The 9,185-nt window shown below is 32.9% G+C and overlaps 1 long non-coding RNA gene across 1 annotated transcript; it reads left to right on the forward strand.

Annotated features, from left to right (window-relative positions):
• The first annotated feature begins 3,941 nt into the window (after positions 1-3,941).
• On the forward strand, positions 3,942-8,935 carry LOC128223129 (uncharacterized). Its single transcript, XR_008259300.1, has 3 exons — positions 3,942-4,396; positions 8,347-8,470; positions 8,713-8,935. It is a non-coding gene; the product is annotated as an uncharacterized LOC128223129 (long non-coding RNA).
• Positions 8,936-9,185: the final 250 nt, after the last annotated feature.

Here is a 9,185-nt window from a genome sequence, read left to right on the forward strand (position 1 = left end):
TGGCCGAAAGTCTAAGAATGGACATATCTTACACGAGCGGCCATGCTTTTTCTCCCGCCTTGTAAAACAAAATATCGTAAAAAATACTTTAATTTATGTTTTACATACGGGTACTTTTTTTGTTTTTGCCCGTGGGCAAGATAAGGATTTCCAGCATGGCCAAACATTTGGATCTATTTATCTGGGTTTGGGTCTTTTTCAGACGATGTTCTCCATTACTGTGCTCACACAAAAAGTATAAACAACGGTATCGAGAAGGATGCTGTGATACTAAAGAAACGTTAGAACATTCAGATTGTATGGATATTTGCTTGGGAGGTAAAGTTTATTCTAATAATACTTTGATACATTGTAACTAAGAACATTTGTCCCTGTGTTGGTCTCTTTCTACTTTCTTGAAAATATATAAAATAGTGATAGCTAGCTTCATCAACATTTTACAGCCCGTTGTTTGGTTAAGGCAGCGGTTGGTGAATTTACAGTGGGCCCGGCTTTAGCGTAGGTGAAACCAATCCAAAGGAGAGGATTTCCTCTGCGTACACGGGTAACCCCTACAACATTAAACCACCTTCTCGCGTAACATCGTTCCACCGAGTGGCGTTTAAACTCTTTTTACAACCATTAAACAAAAGGGCATTTTTTTTTAATTCAGTTATATATATATATAACATATATATATTATATGCATGTCTTTAGCCCGAGTTTTTCTACAGTAGAATTTTGCTAACAGTATTTATTTCCTTTTGTAGCCAATGCAAGGCACAAGCTATTGAGGTATGACAATGGAACGAGTAATTTTGATATTACGACATGAACAAACAGGTTAACATTTTTGAAATTATATGATAAAATATATACCATAGACTGATTTTAAAGAACTTTAACCCCTTCAGAAACAAAACTTTGATCTATTGCGTACGCCGGTTTCCTTGACCTGTTTATAATAAATTATCTATAAATTATATGATTGGGGTTTTGAACTCAAAAACGCCTCACATTTGTTCAAATATGAAAATTGAATATTGTTTAAAAGTATCATAGCAATCTAAAGTCACGAAGCTGAGAAATAGCATTTGTCACGGACTTTAGGGACAGCCCTCGTATACAACGTTACAATTATCGGCTATACGTATATTGTCGATAACATTTAAGTGATACTCCTATTTATAAATAATATAACAAACATACATTTTGAGTGAAGTATTTGAACTTCCTACTTACTTTTAGCATTTATGGTGTGCCGTGTATTTAATAGCTGAAAACGCACACATATTAAATAACTGTTGGGTCATAACATTTTTACGGAGATAAACGATCGACTCATGAGGCAGAAATAGCGTGTATACTGCACCTTTCTTTCAATTTAAACACGGCATCCTTCCAACCATTTTTTGATATGTATACATCCTTTTCAGAAAATTAAAGCAATTGTTTAACTTTATGGTACTGCTTATTTGGTAGTTGAAGTGCATCTTTAAACAATATGTATTCAGCTTGTTTCGTGTGTTCATACTGTATGAGCGAAGAAAGGCACGGTTGCAAGATTTGTTCGAGTGTCCACCTGCGTTCATGCAATCGATGATATCAATTCTGAAATATATTTTTCAGACGATGTCTCCAAATCATGTGCATTCACTGGGTAGAAAAGCAGATCTTCCAGCAACAGTGCCTTCACAGCAACAAGTATGAAGACCTTATGTTGAAAGAGTGCCAGGATTTACGGATTGGCTGTAAGTTAAATCACAACTCACGTGTATGTTGTGAAGTGTTTCGACCGTTTATTGAATATTCATTTGTTTATGTTCATTGATAGTTGAAACTACTTTATATAAGCTCTTGTATATTTATTTATATATTATAATATTTTTCTTTCATGAAAAATTGTGGAATATTTTTTTAAATGACATATATTCACTATTTTGACCAAAATAAAGAATAATTTAAAAAAAAAAAAAAAAAAAATGTATTTCTGTATCCAGGCAATGTGACGAGCACCTTTGGAACTGCCCAACGGTTTACTACACTTAGCATTTTACAAATTGATGATATTTGTTGAATTTCGGAGTAGGATCGAAATTAATTCACCGTGTGATCATAGAAATCAATATTTACACGAGTTGCCTTGCCACGAGTAGAATATATTTTTTGTAATCACGAGTGAATTTATTTTTATTACATTAAAATTCATCAACTTTCTGTTTGTTTCTTTATGGCCAAAACTGATTGAAAACTGTCAATTCAATCGGCGTTGACATAAATAGCGTCATTTTGGTGACGTCATTATAGGAATTTCAACCCGACATGAAAAAGGCAACGCCACTTTTGTTTAACAATTGCAAAATATAAATCTCCGAAAGCAGTGAAAAAACATGCTATTTCACCGAAAACATAACAGAAAGTTTTATATTCAGTTTGTTTTCAAATTTATTGAATTTCAAATTCAACTATTTCGTTCATAAATGATAATTTCTTTGTCCTGATAACTCTGCTCACCCTGCAAAATTATTGAAATAAAGATAATACTGTATTATCACAAACACATTGCATACATGCACAGTTTTTAATTGTGAAAAGAAATATTTTGTCATATTTTATTAGCCCATTTAAATGCTTTTCAGTCTATGAAAACGGAGAAATTGCGTCCACTGAGCCAACAAAATTCTTAAGGACGCCTGAGGATATTGTTCGGGAACATAACCATACCGACGTTACTAGAATTACAGCAGTAACGTCAGCCGTACCATTGTCAACACCGTCAACCAATCTTGCAACAACAGCTTACACGTCTTCTTATATGATCGGTGTAATTTCGTTTGTTTCAAAACATGTTTTAGGACTTGTTTCGGTTTTAATACTAAAGTATGTGCTTTAAACAAATTAAGCCATCAGTCTTAGTTTTAAGATATTTTGTCACATATTTTTTGTACCGCTTATGGTAATAGATATAAGTGTAGGCAAAAGACCTTGGCTTTTACGCTACACTAAATGATTGGTGCTTTAACTTCTACCTGAAACTTACAATAAATCTTATGTCTTTCAATAAGTAGGGGTAAGGTATTAGGTATATAAGGATATGTCTTATACGTAGACTTCGCCAAAGCATTTGATAACATTAATCGACCTAATATTTTTTCAAGCTAAGCACATAAAAGTATTACACAATGTTCTTTCATTTTAAAAGCTATGTATGGAAACCTTGTGACGCGAGTCAGAACAAGTCCTTGTCTTTATATGTTATCGTGAATAAATTGGTCAATAATGATTTTGCTCATGAAGTGAATGTTGTCATTTACCTCTTTTTCTAGACTTTTAATATTTTTAATGAGATAGGCATGAAAATGACGATTGCTATTCTTGTATGACATTGATGTATGCAATTTTTGTTTTATAGGCCGTGTGGCCTTGAATTACTAAATATATTTAATTTGATTTGAGTCGACCTTTGCCAAGGGGATATGATTCCCCCTCTTGCATTTTGTCGTTTTGTTTAACGTTCGCTTAAAGTTCTGACTGACATCTCTTGGAACAATGAATTGAAATCAAAACTATTTATTATCCACGTGTATTTATCATTAGACCAGCAAATCTCTCTATTGGTTTTAAGTAAGATAACAAAATTCGTTCACTCTCAAAGAAATTTGAGTGAGTGAGTGAGTGAGTGAGTGAGTGAGTGAGTGAGTGAGTGAGTGAGTGAGTGAGTGAGTGAGTGAGTGAGTGAGCGAGCGAGCGATTGAGTGGAGTGGAGTGGAGTGGAGTGAACATTTTCCAGATGTACAGATATGATCCGAAATAAAACAAATGCCAGACAAAGGGTATTTAAAGTGAAATATGAGACTTATGGACATTTTCTTTTTTGTTTAATTATACTGCGAGAACTGAATTAGTGCATTTTTAGGGCGCACAATTTAGGTTGAAGCAAAAAAAAAATATTATTATTCTAATGCAATATCATTTGTAACTCAATTGACTTAATGATCAAAACGAGTGTTTTTTTTTATTATTATTTGCTACGTTGCTTCTAAGTCAACACTTAAAAATCGCCGAATATCGCTCATAATTTTGTTAAAGCAGTTACAAGTTTGAAGACATATTGATGATATATTGATATCTGAATCGATAAAGGACATTTATTGCAAGCTTACCTTTTAATTGAAGGTGATCGGTGTTTGATTAAGTGCGTTTTCTTAAGTGTAAGGTGATATAAGTCTTTTACGTTTTGATTTGAATGAAATGAACAAGGTGAAAGAAAATATTTTGAAGGCTGTACCGTGTTTTAATTGTACTATGAGTATGTGTTTATGGAAAAGTTGTATATCATTGTCACGCTATTGGATACATTACTTTGCATTTGGACTACTGATATTCATTAATATGCCAAGCTTAAAAATCAAAAGAGGTCAGTAACTCTAAGAGTATATGCTTTATACGCTATTTTTATCTATCAATCTTTCATATGCCTTTACATAGTCAGTAACTATAAAAGTATATGCTTTCTGTGCTATTTCTATTCATCCATCCGTCATTTGCCATTACAAAGGAAAGAAAGAACATAGCAATTACTAACCAGAAATATTGGAACAAAAAACGGCGACAAGTACATAAACACATTCATGTCATTATATTTACAATACAGTTAATTCAAGACAAAAGATACTAGTACATGTATTAAACGTGAAGACAAGTGTTATTTGAATGGAAACTAACGGGTTGCGAAATACGTTGGCTAGAGGTTAATCAGTATGTGAAATTATAACATAGATGAGTGTTTAAATAGCAAATAGTATTGGGTGTATAAAGATGGATGTAATAAAGCGTTGTTGTTGTTTTTCCGAAAAAGTGTTATAAATATGGCTAAAAATATATAATGCACTTGCAATAAATCGAAAAATGGTGTTCCCTTGAATATGTTATTTTATGTGTATATTAGATCTACTTACATTCCATCGAAAAAAATCACTCACTCACTCACTCACTCACTCACTCACTCACTCACTCACTCACTCACTCACTCACTCACTCACTCACTCACTCACTCACTCACTCACTCACTCACTCACTCACTCACTCACTCACTCACTCACTCACTCACTCACTCACTCACTCACTCACTCACTCACTCACTCACTCACTCACTCACTCACTCACCCACTCACTCACTCACTCACTCACTCACTCACCCACCCACACAAACCCACCCACTCACTCACTCACTCACTCACTCACTCACTCACTCACTCACTCACTCACTCACTCACTCACTCACTCACTCACTCACTCACTCACTCACTCACTCACTCACTCACTCACTCACTCACTCACTCACTCACTCACTCACTCACTCACTCACTCACTCACTCACTCACTCACTCACCCACTCACCCACTCACTCACTCACTCACTCACTCACACATTTACTCATTCACTCACTCACTCAAATTTCTATGAGGGTGAACGTGATAATATAAATGGTGATATAAGTATCACTTTAGGGTCGATTTCACTTTAGGGTCAATATCACTTTTAGTTCAATATCACTTTAGAGTCAATATCACTTTAGGGTTAATATCAATTTAGGGTCAATATCACTTTAGGGGCAATATCACTTTTAGTTCAATATCACTTTATGGTCAATATCACTTTTAGTTCAATATCACTTTAGGGTCAATATCACTTTTGGGTCATAATCACTTTTAGTTTAATATCACTTGAGGGTCAATATCACTTTTAGTTCAATATCAATTTAGGGTCAATACCACTTTAGGGTCAATATCATTTTTAGTTCAATATGACTTGTAGTGCAATATGACTTTCAATGCAATATGACTTTCAATATGACTCAATATTGCTCAATGTTAGAGCACCTTACACGTTGTAAATATATTTGCATATCTTCTGTATAGGAGGAAATAAAGATTTGATTGATTGATTGATTGGTTCAATATAACTTTTAGTTGAATATCACTTTAGGGTCAATATCACTTTTGGGTCAAGATCACTTTTAGTTCAATATTACTTGAGGGTCAACATCACTTTTAGTTTAAAATCTCTTAAGAGTCAATATCACTTTTGGGTCAATATCACGTTTAGTGTAATATCACCTAGGATCAATATCACTTTTTCTTTCATGCTTTACGATTAAATATGGGGTTTTAACAGTGAAATAACAACAGTGAAAATATCAATTTGATTTTTTCACTGCAAAATAAGGAGTGAAAATATCAACTTTCAGAACTACTTTTAAATTCCTTTGTTGTTACATGTACTTGCCTTGATCAAAACAGAACATTGGACTTCAGTAAATTGTGTCCAAAATGTTAAAAAGAAAGAAATATTTTATAAATTTAAATAAATATATAATTGGAAATTAACAACTTACCGTTTATTAGCGGTCATCCCGTTTATCAAACATTTTACTGATCTTTGAAGCTGAATGTTCGAACATTTGCGTTCATACCAAACAAATTACAGACAAAAACAACTGTTCGAACATAAATAAAATTGTATATCCTCGTTCAAATGTATTTTAAACTTTTAACCGTTGTAGTACGTAAAATGAGCTTCTTGGAGAATTCACACAATTTACAGATGGATCCGATATTTTTTACCCCACCCACACCTCAAAATGTGTCAACAAACTAGCGTGGCATTTACTCTTTATCTGGAAAACAAACATTTTAAATCAAAACAGACTGGTCTCTGACAGAAAGATGACTGAATATTAACTTACTATAAAAACACGCGTACATGCAGTCTTAAACTAAGAAGAATGGTTAAAATCAAATGAGTAACCACATTTGTTTTGCTAACACATTTGACCTTCCAAATTTTCATTCTTTAAATAGCGGCGTAGTGATTTGGTTTTGTATTCATGCCCATCTTAAAATAAAAAGTGTTTTCATTATTTTTTGGAACATAGAAGAAGAAGAAGAAAGTTTATTCAAAGAAATATATCACACAATACATATTTGAAATAGGCCAACATGACCCGTGATCAAATCAATGTAATACAATGACTTATATATACATGTATGGCGGAACAGATTGATTGACTCTATTTATATATTCACAGATTTAACAACTATATTCATATAATTTAATATAATTGTCTTTATCGGTTATGAGTTATAACTTAAATACATATCTATCAACCGTATGACTTATGAACAACACTACAATGATACCATGAATTTTGATAAGCAATTCTCGTTACTACTGTACTCATTATCTACAAATAACTTCAATAATGTTTTGCTAGTTTGGACTAAGTTTTTAACAGAAAGATAGGCTATGGAATACCAAAATCAGGCTTGTACGTACAAATATGTATGGTTGTCATCGATACCGGTTAAAGTGTGTCAACTTATTCCGAATAATTTATTAATCTGTTGTATTTCATATATACACTCTACGTCTAGCATAAAGAGTACCGTTATTCAAATACAATGTAACCGTACACTAAGTCGTGTTTACACTCATTCTTAATTTTCTTAATTCAAAAGCATGATATATGTATGCTGATAAGTTTTTTTTACAGTATTAACGTTTTCGGACTGCAAAAGTTGTACAGTCTTATACATACTAGGCCTAAGTCTATAATATCGTTTTATATATTTATCTCTAATATTATTATAAAGATTACATTCCATCAAAAAATGGTATTCATCTTCAAGTACTTGACATAAATTACAGATCCTATCTTCTCTTGGTACATTTGACCATCGTCCAGTTTCTATTAGTAAACGATGAGAACTAAGTCTTAACCGTGACATAGCAATTCTATATTTTTCTACAATAACAATATTCAAGTATGCTTGGTATTCAAAATTACCGAGAGATATATAAAACGTTGCTCTAGATGAATCATTTATCCGATTATTAAGATTTTGAAAAAAGTTGTCTTTAACTCTTTGCTTAAACAAGCTGATAAATACATTTATATCACCAACACCTTGTGTTAACCATACCTCATTGAACCCAAAATTACACAGCATGTCTCTAACACTAGCGGCCCAGTTCTTTTTTCTTGGTCTAATATCAATGTCTCTTAACATCATTTTATACACATTGTTAATAAATTTTCTATCCGCCACTCGTGAAAATATGTTTTTCTATGACACTCGTGAAATAAAATAAGATCTAACACTGAAATAAACAAATATCCTCTATTTATTCAATATCACTTTTAGTTCAATATTGATCACTTTAGTGTTAATATCACTTAAGTTTCAATATCACTTTTGGGTCAAAGTCATTTCTAAATCACGTTCTATGGACTGATGGGTCCGTAATGTGATTAAAAACAACCAAATTGACAATGATATAAAACAGTGGTATACAATATTTCAGTTGTTGGCTGTATAGTTCACCTGCTTTACTTGGTTCATGCGACTGACCTTCGTGGTCCTACCTATTTAGACCTAGAGCTCTGTACAGGAACAGATCCTATGTTTTGCGCTGAGGCTTCCTGCAAGTACGTTTACACTTTCAAAAACGTTCAAATTATAAACATTATATACATATCAGTTTCAAATCTGTCATTTAAAACAAATACTTGTGGACTACCAGTCTTTCAAATATACTATATGTTCTAAATGAATACGAATTAACTACGGTGTAATGTTGTTTTTATATTTATGAATTTATTTTAGAAACTTTGGCTTGCTTTAGTTTTGAATAGAATTGCCATCGTTCAGTCATATAAGTTTTTTTCAGACGATGTCTACCACAAAGTTGCTCCGACAGAGAGTATAGACATCGGTATCGAGAAGGATGCTGTGGTACTAAAGAAACGATAGAAAATCCAGATTGTATGGATATTTGCTCGGATGGTAAATATGGAAATGCATTGAAGCAACACTACATACTGCCTTATGACTTGTACCTCTCGCGTTCTTAAGTGTACATCTTGCTTGTGTTCTTACTTGTCTGAATTCGTTATTAGAGCAATTGCATCGCTAGCTTCGTGAAAGATAATTTCTTAATCTCAGATATGTTAATCGTTTTTAAGCTATCTTTTTACTCTAGCTATCTTTATGGCTTACGTAATGGTTCACTTTCTTTACTTGTTAAGTTTTCAATACTCAACATAAATAACAAATGCCAGCAAGCATCAGGACGAATACCACACATCCTAATTTAGCTAGCATGATGCAATACGCCATATTTAAGAGTGTCTAATGGTTGCG

This window comes from Mya arenaria, chromosome 17 (assembly GCF_026914265.1).
Source record: "Mya arenaria isolate MELC-2E11 chromosome 17, ASM2691426v1".
NCBI lineage: Eukaryota > Metazoa > Mollusca > Bivalvia > Myida > Myidae > Mya > Mya arenaria.